This window comes from Scyliorhinus torazame, chromosome 16, assembly GCF_047496885.1.
Source record: "Scyliorhinus torazame isolate Kashiwa2021f chromosome 16, sScyTor2.1, whole genome shotgun sequence".
Classification (NCBI taxonomy): domain Eukaryota; kingdom Metazoa; phylum Chordata; class Chondrichthyes; order Carcharhiniformes; family Scyliorhinidae; genus Scyliorhinus; species Scyliorhinus torazame.
Genome location: NC_092722.1, coordinates 185053487 through 185070807, shown reverse-complemented (window position 1 = coordinate 185070807; position 17321 = coordinate 185053487). Strand labels below are relative to the sequence as shown.

Genomic DNA, 17321 nt, shown 5'->3' with positions numbered 1-17321 from the left:
GCATTTGTAATTTTCACAATTTAACATGTTGACATATCTTTTTTTTTAAATATGTATATTAAGAATTTTAAACAAAATTTTCAACCATACAAAACAAAACCCCCTCCCCCCCGTAACACAAAAGAAAAAAAGCTTGCATAGCAAGACATGAACAAGGCAAGTCAATATGATACAGAACTTTGTACATTGGATTCCTCCCGTACATATCAGTTTCCCGGATCATTCATGTATTTTCTAGCTCAAATGCCCCCCAGAAAGGCCCCCCCTTCCCCCTTCCTCCCTCCTCCCCCCCCCAAGAAAGATGCCCCCCCCCCCTCCCTGGGTTGCTGCTGCTGCTGTCCGACCTTCATCTAACGCTCCGCGAGATAGTCTAGGAACGGTTGCCACCGCCTGTAGAACCCCTGCGCAGACCCCCTCAAGGCAAACTTTATCCTCTCCAACTTGATAAACCCTGCCATATCATTTATTCAGGCCTCCACGCTGGGGGGCTTCGCCTCTTTCCACATTAAAAGATCCTTCGCCGGGCTACTAGGGACGCAAAGGCCAGAATGCCGGCCTCTTTTGCTCCTGCTCTCCCGTCTCGTCCACTACTCCAAATATTGCTAGCCCCCAGCCTAGCTTGACCCGGACTTTCACCACCTTAGATACTGTTCCCGCAACTCCCCTCCAGAACCCCTCCAGTGCCGGGCATGACCAAAGCATATGGACATGGTTCGCCGGACTTCCTAAGCACTTCCCACATCTGTCCTCCACCCTAAAGAACCTACTCAGCCTCGCCCCCGTCACATGCGCTCTGTGCACTACCTTAAACTGTATCAGGCTAAGCCTGGCACACGAGGAAGAGGAATTAACCCTACTTAAGGCATCAGCCCACAGCCCTCATGTTGACATTTCTAAAAGACCTGCATGTGTCGATGCACAAAATACCCCCTAAAACAACAAACAATGTCCCCCACTTCTCCCGCCCTGTCCCCAATTACCCATATACTGAGTCCCCTGTCCTTATTTAACATTACCCTGCCTCCTGTTTTCCTCCCGCCACCCCTTTTCCCTTTCCCCCCTTACTGCTGACGTTCAGTTTTTGTTAAAGAAATCGATGAACGGCCGCCAACTCCGGGCGAATCCCTGTATTGATCCTCTCCGAGCGAACTTGATTTTCTCCAGACTGAGAAGCCTTCCCATATCGCTGACCCACACTCCTGGTTTTGGGGGCTCCGAGTCCCTCCATCTCAGCAAGATCTGTCTCCGGGCCACCAGGGAGGAGAAGGCCAGGATATCGGCCTCCCTCCCCCTCTTTGCCCCGGATCCTCCGACACCCCCAATATTGCTAATTCTGGACTCTGAGTTACCCTGCCTTCCAGGACTTCCGACATAACATCCTCAAATCCCTGCCAGAATTCCCTCAGTTTCGGACATGCCCAAAACATATGAACGTGGTTGGCCGGGCTACCCCCACACCGCCCACATCTGTCCTCCATCTCCTCGAAGAACCTACTCATCCGGGCTACCGTTATGTGGGCCCTGTGGACTACCTTGAACTGAATCAAGCTGAGTCTAGCACAGGACGAGGATGCATTTACCCTTTTCAAGGCTTTTCCCCACAGTTCAGTTTCCAGCTCCCCTCCCAACTCCTCTTCCCACTTCCTCTTCACCTCTCTGATAGGGGCCCCTTCCCACGCTAACAATTCTGTATATCTCCGAAACCTTCCCACCTCCAAACCCTGTTTTTGACAGCACTTTATCCTGTAGTCCCCTCAGGGGGAGGCGAGGAAAGATTGGGACCTGTCTCCGTACAAAGTCCCGCACTTGAAGGTACCGAAGCCTGTTCCCACCCAGCAAATCTAACTCCTCCTCTAATGTCTCCAAAGTCGGAAAGCCCTCCTGGATGAATAGATCCCCAAACCTCTCAATCCCTGCCCACTGCCATACCTTAAAGCCCCTATCCAGCCCCCTGGGACAATCCGGTGACTGTCACAGATCGCTGACCACACTGGCGCCACCTCCAGTCTCATATGCTGCCTCCATTGCCCCCATATCCTAGGGCTGCCACCACCACCGGACTTGTAGAGTACCGAGCCGGCGAGAATGGCAGGGTCGCCATCAGTAAAGCCTCCAAACTCGTACCTTTGCAGGATGCTGCCTCCATCCGCTCCCAAACCGACCCATGTCCCACTTCCTGACTCGATATGTTGGCAGCCCAGTAATAGTTAATAAAGCTCGGGAGAGCCAATCCCCCTTCCCCGCCGGCCCGTTCCAGGAGTGCCCTCTTTACTCTCGGGGTTTTACCCGCCCATATAAACCTCGATATCGCCACATTCATACTTCTGAAAAAAGCCTTTGGGGCAAAAATCGGGAGACACTGAAAAAAGAAAAGCAGTCTCGGATGGACCGTCACCTTCACCGTCTGAACCCTCCCCGCCAGCGTCAGTGGGAGCATGTCCCATCTACGGAAATCCCTTCTCATTTGATCCACTGCTTTGCCCAAATTTAACTTGTGAAGCTGCCCCCAATCCTTGGCCACTTGAATCCCCAGATACCTGAAACTCTTCCCAACCACTTTAAAAGGTAGCTCCTTCAGCCTCCTTTCCTGCCCCCGTGCCTGGATCACGAACATCTCGCCTTTTCCCATGTTTAACTTATAGCCTGAAAATCACCCAAATTCTCCTAATACCTCCATGATTCCGGTCATCCCCCCATTGGGTCCATGATATAAAGCAGCAAATCGTCCGCATAGAGCGAGACCCTGCGTGTCCCCCCCCCTTTCGCTATACCCCGCCAGGCATTCGCTGCTCTCAGAGCCATTGCTAAGGGTTCTATGGCCAGGGCAAACAGTAATGGGGAGAGCGGGCATCCCTGCCTTGTCCCCCAACATAGACTGAAGTATTCCGACCAAACTCGGTTAGTTCTTACGTTTGCCACCGGGGCCCGGTACAATAACCGGACCCACTCCACAAATCCCTGCCCAAACCCAATCCTGCCTAAAATATCCCATAGATACTTCCAGTCCACCCGGTCGAAAGCCTTCTCCGCATCCATGGCAACTACCACCTCAGCCTCGCGCCCCTCCGCTGGCATCATAATTACATTAAGAAGCCGTCTAATGTTGGATGTCGGGTGCCTGCCCGTTACAAATCCCGTCAGATCCTCCCCAATTATCTCCGGGACACAATCCTCTATTCGAGTGGCCAGGATCTTTGCCAATAATTCACTCGAGAGGGGAGATGGGGCCTCAGTTTAACATCACAACTGAAGGATGACACCTCTGACAATGCAGCCTTGACTCAGACACAGCAGTCCCACGTCAGGTGCTCAGTCTCTGCAGAGTTCACTGTGCACATCTGGAGGGCAGAGCTCAGGATTGGGCCTGAGATTGTGGTTAAGTAGTCTAGGAATCCTCAAATGAAGGATGATCAGCTGCAGGGGGTGGTATCTGATAGCTGGAGGCCTCGGTAGGTGTCTCACAGTATCAGTCAGGGTCTTCAGTAGAGGGAGGGATGTAACAGGGAGAGAGGATCAGAGGGGTACAGATTCACCACGGTCTCAGTGACAGTCTCTTGCTGCCCCTGACATAGACAATCAATTTGGTGCAGGCATCAATGGTATAGGATGGAATTGGTTTAGCCAACTTTCAGCATACTTCTGTTGTCAATCTCATTACTCATCATAATATGGAAAGGATTTGGACCCTCACCTGTGGCCTAGTTTATGATATTTAATGTTAGAAATTTTATAGGCAATCTGTTTAGCAGATGTTATGTCACAAGCTATGATGGGGTACTCTGCAGTGGGGAATCAGTACATTCAGATATTAAGTAATGGGGAATTAAAGTGTCAAAAGGGTAATCTGGTTTCCATTTCATTGTGCAATAAAAAAATAAGAAAAATACATAAATGAGACCATCCCACGATGGTAAATTCCTCCATATATTTGCAACACACAGACACAGCCCGCCCACCTCGGACTGAGTCACGCAAAGTGTCTTCAGCAACAACTGAGCCAACAATTATATCCATATAGTGCCCTGAACATGATTATACACTCAAATTGTTCCTGAGTAATATTAGGAAAGAAAATACATCACTTGAACTACATAAGGTGATATTAGGACAGATGACAAAAAACCTTGGTCAAAGAGGTTTTAAGGAGTGTCTTAAAGGACAAATGTGAGGTAGAGAGGTGGCCAGGTGTATGGGGAGGTGGACAGGCGTAAAGTGGGGTGGCCAGGTGTATAGGGAGGTGGACAGGTGTAAAATGAGGTGGCCAGATGTATGGGGAGGTGGATAGGTGTATAGGGAGGTGGACAGGTGTATGGGGAGGTGGATAGGTGCATGGGGAGGTGGACAGGTGTATAGGGAGGTGGCCAGGTGTATGGGGAGGTGGACAGGTGTATAGGGAGGTGGACAGGTGTATAAGGAGGTGGCCAGGCGTATGGAGAGGTGGATAGGTGTATGGGGAGGTGGACAGTTGTATAGGGAGTGAATATAAAGGATTGCAGTAAAGGAGCAGTGGAGTTTTCCCCATTGGCTTGGCCAATATTTATCCCTTAATCAATTTCACAAAACATTTACTGGCCAAATATTACTTTGCTATTTGTGAGAGCTTGCTGACAGCTTGCTGAGGGCTTGCAGTGCGTTAATCGACTGCCATCTTTCCTACATCCGAACAGTGGCAACACAATGCAAGTTCATTTTTGCACCAGTGGCCCTGACATCTGTTATCAGCTTCGAGCGGCTGATCATGAGACGGATCAACAGCAGCCTCCCAGACGGTCTCGATCCAGTGCAGTTCTCCTATCACCGCAATCGGTCCACAGCAGATGCTGTATCCTTGGCCCTACAATCAACACGAACACCTCGACAACGAGGACACCTACGTCAAACTGCTGTTCATAGACTACAGCTCCGCCTTCAACACCATTATCCCGAAAATAATGTGGACAGGTGTATGGGGAGGTGGACAGGTATATAGGGAGGTGGACAGGTGTATAGGGAGGTAGACAGGTGTATAGGGAGGTGTACAGGTGTATGGGGAGGTGGACAGGTGTATGGGGAGGTGGACAGGTGTATGGGGAGGGGGACAGGTGTATAGGGAGGTTGACAGGTGCATAGGAAGGTAGACAGGTGTATGGGGAGGTGGACAGGTGTATAGGGAGGTGGACAGGTGTATAGGGAGGTGGACAGGTGTATAGGGAGGTGGACAGGTGTATGGGGAGGTGGACAGGTGTATGGGGAGGTGGACAGCTGTATGGGGAGGTGGACATGTGTATGGGGAGGTGGGCAGGTGTATGGGGAGGTGGGCAGGTGTATAGGGAGGTGGACAGGTGTATGGGGAGGTGGACAGGTGTATGGGGAGGTGGACAGGTGTATAGGGAGGTGGACAGATGTACAGGGAGGTGGACAAGTGTATAGGGAGGTGGGCAGGTGTATAGGGAGGTGTACAGGTGTATAGGGAGGTGGACAGGTGTATGGGGAGGGGAGGCTACTCCAGAGCTTAGGGTCAAGAGCAACTGAAGGCACAGCCACCAATAATGGGGTGTTTCACATGGATGCCCAAGAGACCAGGAATAGGGGAGTACAGATATTTTGGAATGTTGTGAGGTTGGAGGAGATTAGGGAGGTGTAAGGCCTTGGAGGGTTTTGTGAGTAAGGATGAGAATTAAAACATTAACATTCTGTTTGACTGGGAGCCAAAACCGGTCAGCAAGCACAGACGTGACAGGGAATCTGAACTTGTTGCGAGTTAAGACACTGGCCGCAGACTTTTGGGTGACTGTAAGCTTGTGGAGGGTAGATTGTGGGAGGCCAGCTAGTGGCGCATTGAAATAGTCAAGTTAAACGGTAATGAGGGTTTCAGTGACAGCTGAGTTGAGATAGGGGCGAGGTCGAGCGACGGTACAGGGCTGGAAATGGCAAAAATTGGTGCAAATATCAGGTCAGAATCTCATCGAGGTCAAAGGTGATTACAAGGTTGCAAACAGATTGGCTTAACGCAGACTGTTGCCATGGAGACAAATGGAATTGGTAAGTTAGGGAACGGAGTTTGGAGCAGGGACTGGAAGCAATGCCTTCGGTCTTCCCATGACTGAATTGGGAGGAAGCTCATATACTGGATGGCGGATAAGCAGTCGGATCATTTAGCAAGAGTGGAGGAGTCGAGGGAGGTGGTGGTGACGCTGAGCTGAATGTGGTCGGTGTAAGTAGTTTCAAATGATGTCACTGAAGAGCAGCAAAATAATCCAATGCTCAAGAACGTTACTGTGGGGTCCAGATCCACACGCGGCTCTTCCATTGGAGAATTGGCCCATCAGGGCCAGCACATTTCGTTAAAGGTCTTCTGTTTACGTGACATTTGAATTTGTAGCACGAAACAGCCCATTCTGTCCAACTGATTAACGTCAGCGTTTATGCTTCACATGAGCCTCGCTTCAATGCTTCTCAAAGTGTGGTCTGTGGGCCACTGAAGCTCCGCAATGGTCCTCCAGCTGATCTGTGGCCTGATCCAGAATGCAAGTCACTTTCGCATGGGAGAACAGACCAGGGGCTGGATTATCCCAAAATGGGGTTATGTCCCCACACCGGCGTAAAGATGTTGGCACTGCACACCCCAGTTTCCTAAAAAAAGTCGATTCACTTACCTTCAGGGGGCTAGCAGGGACCTGGAGTGCTTCACGCAGCATTGGCTGCGGATTTGGGCCCCCGCACTTCCGGTTCTGTACATGCGCACGGGGGCGGCCACCAACGGCCGTGCCATGGCGGACTTGAACCGCGGAGGCAGCTCCGTAATATAGGTCCCCCGATCGGCCGTGCACACCTGCATCAGACTGGCCCGATCTGCGCCCCGGACGCCCATAAGGCCCCCCTGTGCCCGATCGCCCCGCCCCCCCCCCCCACGCGAGTGTCCCAACCCCGGCCAGACCATGTTAATACCACACCATCGGGAACTTGGCCAGTCAGGAGCGGTGGATCACTGGGAGGGCCTCTGGCAATGGCCCCCCAGCCGCGTGGCATAATTCACGGACGCGCGGATATTTGGGGCGCGGAGAATCGCCGGAGCGCCGCCGGGCCCGATTCCATCGGGAAAGTTGATTCTCCGCCCCTGCGCCAAACGCGATTTTGCCACGGGGCTGTGGAGAACCCAGCCCCCCGGACTCATACCCCACCACACGTGACTCCATACTTTGTCTTCTCCAGTCTGTGGCGCGAGTCCTCATCAGCAAGAATAATAAATACAATCAACTGATGGATCAGATTTTTAAGACTTGCGGGGCTGGAAGCAAACCGGCTGAATGGGGAGCCCAACACAAGACTGAGACACTCCAGCTTGCAACCAGGCATCACCTCTCAGGCACCTCATCAAAAGCAGTCCCATTCTTCCCATTAATTCTGATGGGGTTTTTTGCTGTGGTAGCAAGTGGAGACAGATAGGGCAAACTGGCAGTTGGTTCACGACCGAGAAAGTTTGAGAACCACTGATCCAATCCCATCAATGTAACTTTCTAAAACTTACCCTGTAAAGGAATATCAGGGGCGCCTGACACTGATGTAAATGTGATGCACCGTCACATGACTCAGAAACGGCAATCTGGAGGGAAGCAGAAATACAACCTGGTGTAGAGTTACTGATTTTGATTTGATTTGATGATTTGATTTGTCACATGTACCGAAGTACAGTGAAAAGTATTTTTCTGCGGTCGAGAGACCGTACACAGTACGTACATTGTAGACAAAAGAATAATCGACAGAGAACATTGGCAAATGGTACATCGACAAACAGTGATTGGTTACAGTGCGGAACAAGGGGCCAAACAAAGCAAATACATGAGCAAGAGCAGCATAGGGCGTCGTGAATAGTGTTCTTACAGGGAACAGATCAGTCTGAGGGGGAGTCGTTGAGGAGTCCAGTAGCTGTGGGGAAGAAGCTGTTCCTATGTCTGGATGTGTGGGTCTTTAGACGTCTGTACCTTTTGCCTGATGGAAGGGTCTGGAAGAAGGCAAAGCCTGGGTGGGAGGGGTCTCTGATAATGCTGTCTGCGTTCCTAAGGCAGCGGGAGGTGTAGACAGAATCAATGTGGGGGTGGCAAGCTTGTGTGACGCGTTGGGCTGAGTTCACCACACTCTGCAGTTTCTTGCGATCTTGGGCCGAGCAGTTGCCATACCAGGCTGTGATGCAGCCGGATAGGATGCTTTCTATGGCACATCTGTAGAAGTTTGTGAAAGTCAATGCAGCCATGCCAAATTTCTTTAGCTTCCGTAGGAAGTAGAGATGTGGTTGGGCTTTCTTGACTGTTCCATCAACGTGAGTGGACCAGACTGTTGGTGATGGTGACCCCCAGGAACTTAAAGCTATCGACCATCTCCACTTCGGAGCCATTGATGCAGACGGGAGTGTGTGTCATGCTGCGCTTCCTGAAGGCGATGATCAGTTCCTTGGTCTGTCCGACATTTAGAGAGAGGTTGTTTTCTGTACACCCTGCAACCAAGTGATCTATCTCCCTTCTGTAGATGTACATAGATATGAAAATATATAAGAATGTTTTTTAACAGCCCATGTTAGCATTCTTAGGGTGGCAGACAAACCCAAAAGAAACCCAATCTAGAGGAAAGGGCTGTGAACACAATTTCCAGTTCTATAATCAAGATTACAACCTAACATTATCTCAGATGACCGAGAGAGAGTTTGGAAGCATTAAAAGCAACAAAGGGACAATTAGACTCCAAATTACAACTCAAGGCACAGAGCACGAGATTCCAAAGTGCGATAACCCAACGGGAGAGTGTGGATACAAGATCAACAAAAGTAAGGTATTGTTATAGAAAGAGGTCCACAGCTGAGATCTGATAGAACTGAGATGGGCCAGCGAAATGCCAGAAGGAACCGAGGGGCCTTGATACCATTGGGAAGGAAACGAGTGAAGCCTTGAGCATACTGCACAGATGGGAAGGGAACAACGAACAAAGTAAAAATAAGTAGAAACTCCACAACCACCCAGGTGGAAGACTCTCTTTTCAAATGATGAGAGAGTGCAGTTAAGACTCAACTTTACAATGAAATCAGGACCGTATCACAGAGACTAGCCCTGTGCAGTCTGAGATTTTGGTCGAGGGGGTCAGGGGGGAGGTGTATGTGTTGGAGCATCTATACAGTATAGGGGTGGCACAGTGGTTAGCACTGCTGCCTCACAGCACCAGGGACTTGGGTTCAATTCTTGGGTCACTGTCTGTGCGGAGTCTGCACGTTCTCCCCGTGTCTGCGTGGGTTTCCTCCGGGTGCTCCGGTTTCCTCCCACAGTCCATAGGTGTGCAGATTAGATGGATTGGCCATGCTAAGGGGTACATAGGTACATAGAACATACAGCCCAGAAGGAGGCCATTCGGCCCATCGAGTCGGCACCGACCCACTTAAGCCCTCACTTTCCTCCCTATCCCCGTAAACCCAATAATCCCTCCTGACCTTTTTTGGTCACTAAGGGCAATTTATCATGGCCAATCCACCTAACCTGCATGTCTTTGGACTGTGGGAGGAAACTGGAGCGCCCGGAGGAAACCCACGCAGACACGGGGAGAACGTGCAGACTCCACACAGACAGTGACCCAGCCGGGAATTGAACCTGGGACCCTGGCGCTGTGAAGCCACAGTGCTATCCAATTGTGCTACCGTGCTGCCCGGTTATGGGGTATCGAGGGTGTGGGCCTAGGCAGGGTGCTCTTTCAGAGTGTCGGTGCAGACACAATGGGCCAATAGCCTCTTCGGCACTGTAGTGATTCTATGATTCTCTCCTATGAATCTAGTTGGGATAGACGCGGAGGGAGACGTAAAGAGTTATCATCAGGAGCACCTATTGCTGATGCAACAATTGATGCAATGTCACATGACTGAGAGACAAATCTGGTGGGAAGCAGAAGATCTGTAAACAAACATGAATGGATTTTATAAATAACAATCTATGGTAGCATTATTTTTAAAAAATCAATTTAGAATACCCAATTTTTTTCCCCAATTTCGGGGCAATTTAGCGTGGCCAATCCACCTAGCCTGCACATCTTTGGGTTATGGGGGTGAGACCCACGCAAACACGGGGAGAATGTGCAAACTCCACACGGACAGTGACCCGGGATCGAACGCGGGTCCTCAGCGCCGTGAGGCAGCAGTGCTAACCACTGCACCACCCCGTGCTGCCTTCGTATGGTAGCATTCTTAGAGTAACAGGCAAGCCCAAAAGAAACTCCATCCCGACCCTGAACCCAAGCTGAAACGCTCTCCTTCGTGTGTGTACCTGGCTTCTCCTCATGTATATCAACAGCATTCACCTCAACGAATCCTTCTGCTAGCAAATTCCAAACCTTCCTGAAAACCTGGCACTCAAGACAATTGGCACATCAGCAGGAACTTGGTTCTCAAAAACAAAACAACCTCCTGTGTCACAGTTCATGCCAATGCAGGATCTTTATGAACTGCTACCTTATTTTCTTTCTGATATAGTTGCACTTTGAGATACTATAAAGTTTGTGTGTCGATGCGTCAGTATTCTTCTATACTTAGAAATATCATTGATTTCATATGTTACATATTCCCTGATCTTTTCCAGAAACCACTGGAAAAATCTGCTTTCCCCAAATGCCACAGACCAAACTAGTAGCTGGTATTTGTTATTGTAAATCTTATAAAGCTCGGCAACCTTCGAGGAAACATTTTATTGTCTGGCCACTTCCAGCCTCTCTCTCGGTCTCCCTCTATCACACCCTTTCTTAACTGGCTCTTGTGCCAACCATTGTTGCGATCCCACTTGATATTATAACTGGACGGAAAGATCCCAGAATGACCGTAACTTTTACATTGTTTAAATATAAAACATGGAGGAAAAGAGTCACAGAGCGGCTAATTAATTTTAACAAGAAAAAATACATGTTTCAAACATGAAAAGTTGGATTGTAATACCATATTCCTTTACTCCTCCCTTAGCTGAACAAATAGACAGTTTTAAAGATTAACATGGATCACAAAGTATCTTAATCTACAATGGTCTTATTAACACAAAGCCCCTGTTAAGCACCTAAAATGACTGTGGTCAAGTACACGCTCCGAACGTTGGCACGGTAATGCAGTGGTTAGCACTACTGCGTCACAATGCCGAGGACCCGGGTTCGATTCCAGCCCCGGTCACTGTCCGTGTCGAGTTTGCACATTCTCCCCGTGTCTGCGTGGGTCTCACCCCCACAACCCAAAGATGTGCAGGCTAGGTGGATCGGCCACATTAAATTGCCCCTTAACAAAAAAAAACTACACACTCCGCTCTGACCCAAGTTTGTGCCTGTGGTTTTGCTCCTCAGAATCCCCCCAGGTGATTGTCACAGAAACATGCCCTAAATTATTCTCTTATAACAATACTTGGCGGTTTGCATTCCGGAATCCAGTCCAGGTTTTACAAATGACTCTTTCAAACAAAGTTTCTGCTCCACTTTAACAGTGAATCCAGTCCAGGATTTCACACCATGCCCTTTAGAATGTCTTGGTCGTGACTGCTGTGCAAACTGCTCACAATTGCTTTAACTCTCAGGTCGCAGACTGTATTAAAATTATATCAAACATTTCATCTACCTCTGAAGTCTGCTGTCCCACTTTAAATCTAGTTACTGCTAGAACATTTTGCTTATTCTTCCTTGAATTCTTCCAAACAACACCTTGGTCTCTGTTCTCTTAACTCCAGAGTTCTTAGACTCTCAATTCCCTGGTTATATGGTTCACTGACCTGCCTACTGATCGGTCTGCCTACATTTGACACCAAGCCCACTGCAATGTAGTTGGTATTAGCTGCCCTCTTAAATGCAGTTGTCAAGAAGATGGCTCATCACCACCTTCAAAGCGCAGCTAGTAATTTGTAATTTAGGAAGCTTACCTCTTTGTAACTCCTGTCCTGTCCAGTCTGTCTTCTGGCAGAGTTGAGAGATCTTCATTCTCCAAGCTCCCGTCTCCAACTGCTCTCAAATTACCTAAACTAAAACGTAAATATATTTTACCTTACAATGGCCGCCAGCTGCTAGGCAACAGCCACATGCTTCTGCCTTTTGCTTATTTTTCACGCTGTAGCCCTCTCTAAGCACAATAGAAACACAGATGGAACTTAACCAATCCCCACACATACACCTTTGTCCAGCATGGATTTAACTATAAGTTTTAGTCTTCCAGGCTCAGAAATACTATACCTTATTTGTAATGTTTAGCTCTACAAATATAAATCTCTTAAAACTACCTTTGTTTTCCTAACAATCCCTCCTCCCCTCTTTCAAGACACCTACAGTTTAGAAAACTCAGGCTTAATCTACTTTTTCACTTATCTTCATCTCTTCCACTCCTTTGCCTCCCCAGTACTTCATCAAAAAAACTGAGAGACAATTTTACAAAAATGTACAAGAACTCCCAGCTGAAGCATCTGCAATTTCAATGTCACCCAGGATGCTTCCTTGATCCTTAAATCTGGAATAAAAGAAACAGCAACAGTCCATATCCATGAAATTACCGATCGCTGTAAAAATCCCATCTGGTTCACTGATCAGCCTGCTGATCGGTCTGCCTACATTTGACACCAAGCCCACTGCAATGTAGTTGGTTCTTAGCTGCCCTCTTAAATGCAGTTGTCAAGAAGGTGGCTCATCACCACCTTCAAAACGCAACCAGGGATGGTCAATAAACGTGATCTTGTCAGCAGTGTTTGAATGAATAATGAAAGGTTTCTGACCAGCCATCTACTTGCTACTTGAAGAAGCAACGATGTGGGCATCATGGACTGCTGCCCATTGCAGGCATTGTGGCAGCTCCCTACATAGGATCCCTTAGAATATACAGCACAGAAATAGGCCATTCAGCCCATCTGGCTCTTGCTGCAGTTTATGCTCCACATGAGCCTCCTTCCACCTCTCATCATCTCATTCCGCTCACATAGATAAAGATCAAGGGCAGCACGGTGGCACAGCGGGTAGCACGGCTGCCTCACGGCGCTGAGGTCCCAGGTTCGATCCCGGCTCTGGATCACTGTCCGTGTGGAGTTTGCACATTCCATGTTTGCATGGGTTCCGCCCCCACAACCCAAAGATGTGCAGGGTAGGTGGATTGGCCACGCTAAATCGCACCTTAATTGGAAAACAAAATTGGGTACTCTAAATTTTAAAAAAACATAGATCATTGACCTGCATGGTGATATTTCCCTCTAAGAAATCAGAACTTCCATTGTGTCTACTTTCATTGGGCAAGGCTCATCTTGTAGAAAGAGTACCGCAAAAAGGTAAAAGCTTTATTGGACCAGTCACCAGTTGCCAATTAAACAAGGCGATGCTTGTTAATAATGCATTCATACTCCCCAAAGTGGCTCCTTGGAGGGTTACATTATTGCATTCCCACTTTTGAATGAGATGTTACGCTGAGGCCTCTGCCATCTTTTTGGTGAATGTTGAACATCTGGAAGCAGTGTACATGAGAAGAGCAGAGGGCAGCAACATCGTCTCCCTTGACCAAAACTAAAAAAAAAAGGAAGAAGGTGCTAAAGGGGAGAGATTAAAGGAGGGAGTTCTGGACAACAGGAGCTTGGTGACTTGAGAAATTACAGATGCTGCAGTGGAGAATAAATGATAAAGAGGAGGGGGAGATCACTGAAGGGAGATGGGCGAGACCCTGGAAGGAGTCCTGGCTGAATTTGATGGAGTCGTTGGGTAGTAACAGCATAGAAAGAGGCCCTTAAGCCTCTGCACCACCATCAAGCACCTATCCATCCTAATCTAATGGAGATGAGTGTGTCAGTGGCGACGGTGGTAGCGAGTGTGTGGGGAAATATCACAAAAAGTGGATTGAACTGGAAACAAAGACAGAATCTCAGTCTGTGGGCACTTTTTAAACCCAAACAGAGGGTTGCCACAGAGTGAAGCACGCACCAAACACTTGCCTTTTACCAATGAGAAAATTCATCTGTTTCCCATTTTCTCACAAGCCACCTGCATAACGATTGTGTTATTTCAAGAAATCTGAATTACATTAATCTCAAATATTCAGACCTTTCTACATAATATTTAATCTGCACCACATAATGCAATTCACTTTTAAATTTCCTGTGATGTGACGGACAGATGTTTAATGCGGCAGTTGTCATCTGGTGGAAAGAAACTCGGGAGCGCCATCCTGTGTCTTTCAGGTGCATTACAGCTTTGTAAAACGACAAAAGAGCCTTCTCTCTTTTCTTGAGTATACGGACTGCTCGCTGGGCTGAGGGTCCGCATGGGTGTTGGACACAGGTTTGGATTAAACTCCAGTTCAAGTGCGAGCCACAATAGTAAATTCCGACTGTTTACTCGAGAGCAGGTGGTAATTGGTCTTGTACTGACTTAGTGTCCGCCTGCATGCACGCCCAGACACTGGGTCCATTAGTTGAGGAAACAAATCCTAATTGACTTCCCCCTCTCTAGTCAAGGGTGCTGACACCAATGATGGCTCCTCACCTGAGATTAGTCAAGTTAACACAAGACAGGAAATAAAATCCAGGATCTATCTCCCAGTTTGTCTAAACTTGCATTTATATATCTTCTTTCACAACCTCAGGCAATTTAAGTGCTCTAATGTTGTAATACAGCAGCCAATTTGCACACAGTAAGGTTCCATTAACCGTAACGTGATAATGACCAAATAATCTTTTTAAAGTGATGTAGGTTGAGGGGTAAATTTTGAGAGGTCACTGGGGGTGGTGGGGGTGGTGGGGGGAGGGGGGGGGAGGAGCTTCACTGCTCTTCTTTGAATAATGCTAGATTCACACAAGGGGGTAAATGGGGCCTTGATATCTCATCTAAAAACTAGCACCTCCAGCATTCCAGTGCAGCATAACTGGGGCTGGTTTAGCACACTGGGCTAAATCGCTGGCTTTGAAAGCAGACCAAGGCAGGCCAGCAGCACGGTTCAATTCCCATACCAGCCTCCCTGAACAGGCGCCGGAATGTGGCGACTAAGGGCTTTCACAGTAACTTCATTTGAAGCCTACTTGTGACAATAAGCAATTTTCATTCATTTCATTTCATTTTCATTTAGTTGCCCCAGTACTACAGTGAAATAGCCGAGATCTTTGATGATGTTAAATATTTTCGTGCTCAAGTCTCTGGAGTGAAACTTGGAAGTCTTCTGATTCAGAGATGAGAAGGCCACCCCACTGAGCCACTCTGCTGTGTGTGCTGCCGAGCGTGCATAAGCCAACTGAGCTATCAGGGGAGAAAGATGACTTTATTTTAAATGATTTTTTTGTGTTACGTTGGACTCCTCACTTCACACTTGTGCTTGACCTTTGCAGCTCCCAGATGCAACATACTCAGCAGATCTGAAATGGACTAATGAGAGAGCAAGCAAGTTATATTCCAGCAGTCTGAAGCTCAGAAGCTGGTTTGTGATGGGTTGACTGATCGCAGTCAGGGCAGCTATGGGAGGAATACAGTTGTGTACCGAGGTGTTGAAAAAAGTAAGGATACTCAGTAACACACAGACGTCCCGACTGGATGGTACCAATGTGGCAAAGTAGGTGATTGTCAACAAAGGTCCCTGATTATTATTTCCCCATCAATATCTCAAGCATCAAAGATAGCTGCTTGAAAATTATTTCATGATTTCCTGCAGACACGATTCTCAAAAGCGAATGCGCATTTTTAATACATATTCTTAAAACAAATCGGAGCACAAATACCTCACTTTAACAAGCTCACTTTATAAACTACTGCAGATTTTTTAGTAACCCAGAGTTATGTTTGGTTAAGAAATAAGCATTCACACTCAAGATGGGCAGCGTCCAGCGCCGAGGTCCCAGGTTCGATCCCGGCTCTGGGTCACTGTCCGTGTGGAGTTTGCACATTCTCCCCGTGTTTGCGTGGGTTTTGCCCCCACAACCCAAAGATGTGCAGGCTAGGTGGATTGGCCACGCTAAATTGCCCCTTAATTGGAAAAAAATTAATAAATTGGGTACTCTAAAATAAAATTAAAAAAAGATGGGCAGCATCCGTTGCAACGTTACCTGATCAAACTAGGACCTTCAGTTTTGATTACTGTGAGCACTGGAAATGTAAACTAAAAGCAGAAAATGCCAGAGAAGCTCAACAGGTCTGGCTGCATCTGTGGAGGGAGGGGGAAGCAGGGTTAATGTTGCAGGTCGATGACTTTTGACAGGGCCTTTCATTCTGATACACAGTTAGAAATGTTCTCTTTAGTTTGTAAACACAGCTACATGTAAACCTTGCCCAAGGAATCAGCTGGACTCTTACCAAAGAACACTGTGGGTTATGGTTAATCTTGGAAACATCAGGGGGAATATAGTGTTGCACTATAATGAGTATCTTGGTGCATAAATTAATCTCATTCAAACAAAACAAACTGAAATACTGTGTTACCTTTTAAGAATATGTTGTTTCTGCTCCTATGCACAACTAACTTAATGCACACTCCTATTCCGTGATTAAGTTGCGGAGTTTTCATCTGATGCTTTGCTTTCAGAAAAATGTAACTTTAGCAAAATGGAAATGCCGAATGCTTCAGCTAATTGATTAGGATTTCGGGTGTGCTTTTTAATCGGATGATTAAACAGATTTGCTTATACCTTGCTAATAACTAAGCATGATGGTCGGCACAGTGGTTAGCACTGTTGCTTCACAGCGCCAAGGACCCGGGTTCAATTCCCGGCTTGAGTCACTGTCTGTGCGGAGTCTGCACGTTCTCCCCGTGTCTGCGTGGGTTTCCTCCGGGTGCTCCGGTTTCCTCCCACAAGTCCCAAAAGACGTGCTTGTTGGGTGAATTGGACATTCTGAATTTCCCCTCTGTGTACCCGAACAGGCGCCGGAGTGTGGCGACTCAGGGATTTTCACAGTAACGTCATTGCAGTGTTAATGTAAGCCTACTTGTGACACTAATAAAGATGATTATTTTAAATGGTGGAAGGGGTCATCAAAAGTGCTATCAAGCAGCACTTACTCAGCAATGACCTGCTCATGTTTGGGTTCTGCCAGGGTCACTGAGCTCCTTGGTTACAGCCTTGGTTCAAACATGGACAAAGGAGCTGAACTCCAGACGTGAGGCGCGAGTGACTGCCCTGGACATCAAGGCAGCATTTGACCAAGTGTGGCATCAGGAAAATTGGAATGGGGGTGGAAAATTTTCCGCTGGTTGGAGTCATACCTGGCACAAAAGAAGATGGTTGTTGTGGTTCGAGGCTCCAGCTCCAGGACATCACTGCAGGAGTTTCTCAGGATAGTGTCTGAGGTCCAACCATCTTCAGTTGCTTCATCAATGACCTCCATCATAAGGTCAGAAGTAG

General features: G+C 47.9%; 1 long non-coding RNA gene across 1 annotated transcript in view; it reads left to right on the top strand.

Moving 5' to 3' along the window:
• Positions 1 to 17321, top strand: part of LOC140393294 (uncharacterized) — a 94317-nt gene that overhangs the window by 44883 nt on the left and 32113 nt on the right. Inside the window, exon 2 of the long non-coding RNA XR_011935569.1 lies at positions 15318 to 15538. This is a non-coding gene — a long non-coding RNA (uncharacterized lncRNA). The remainder of the gene's footprint in view (positions 1 to 15317; positions 15539 to 17321) is intronic.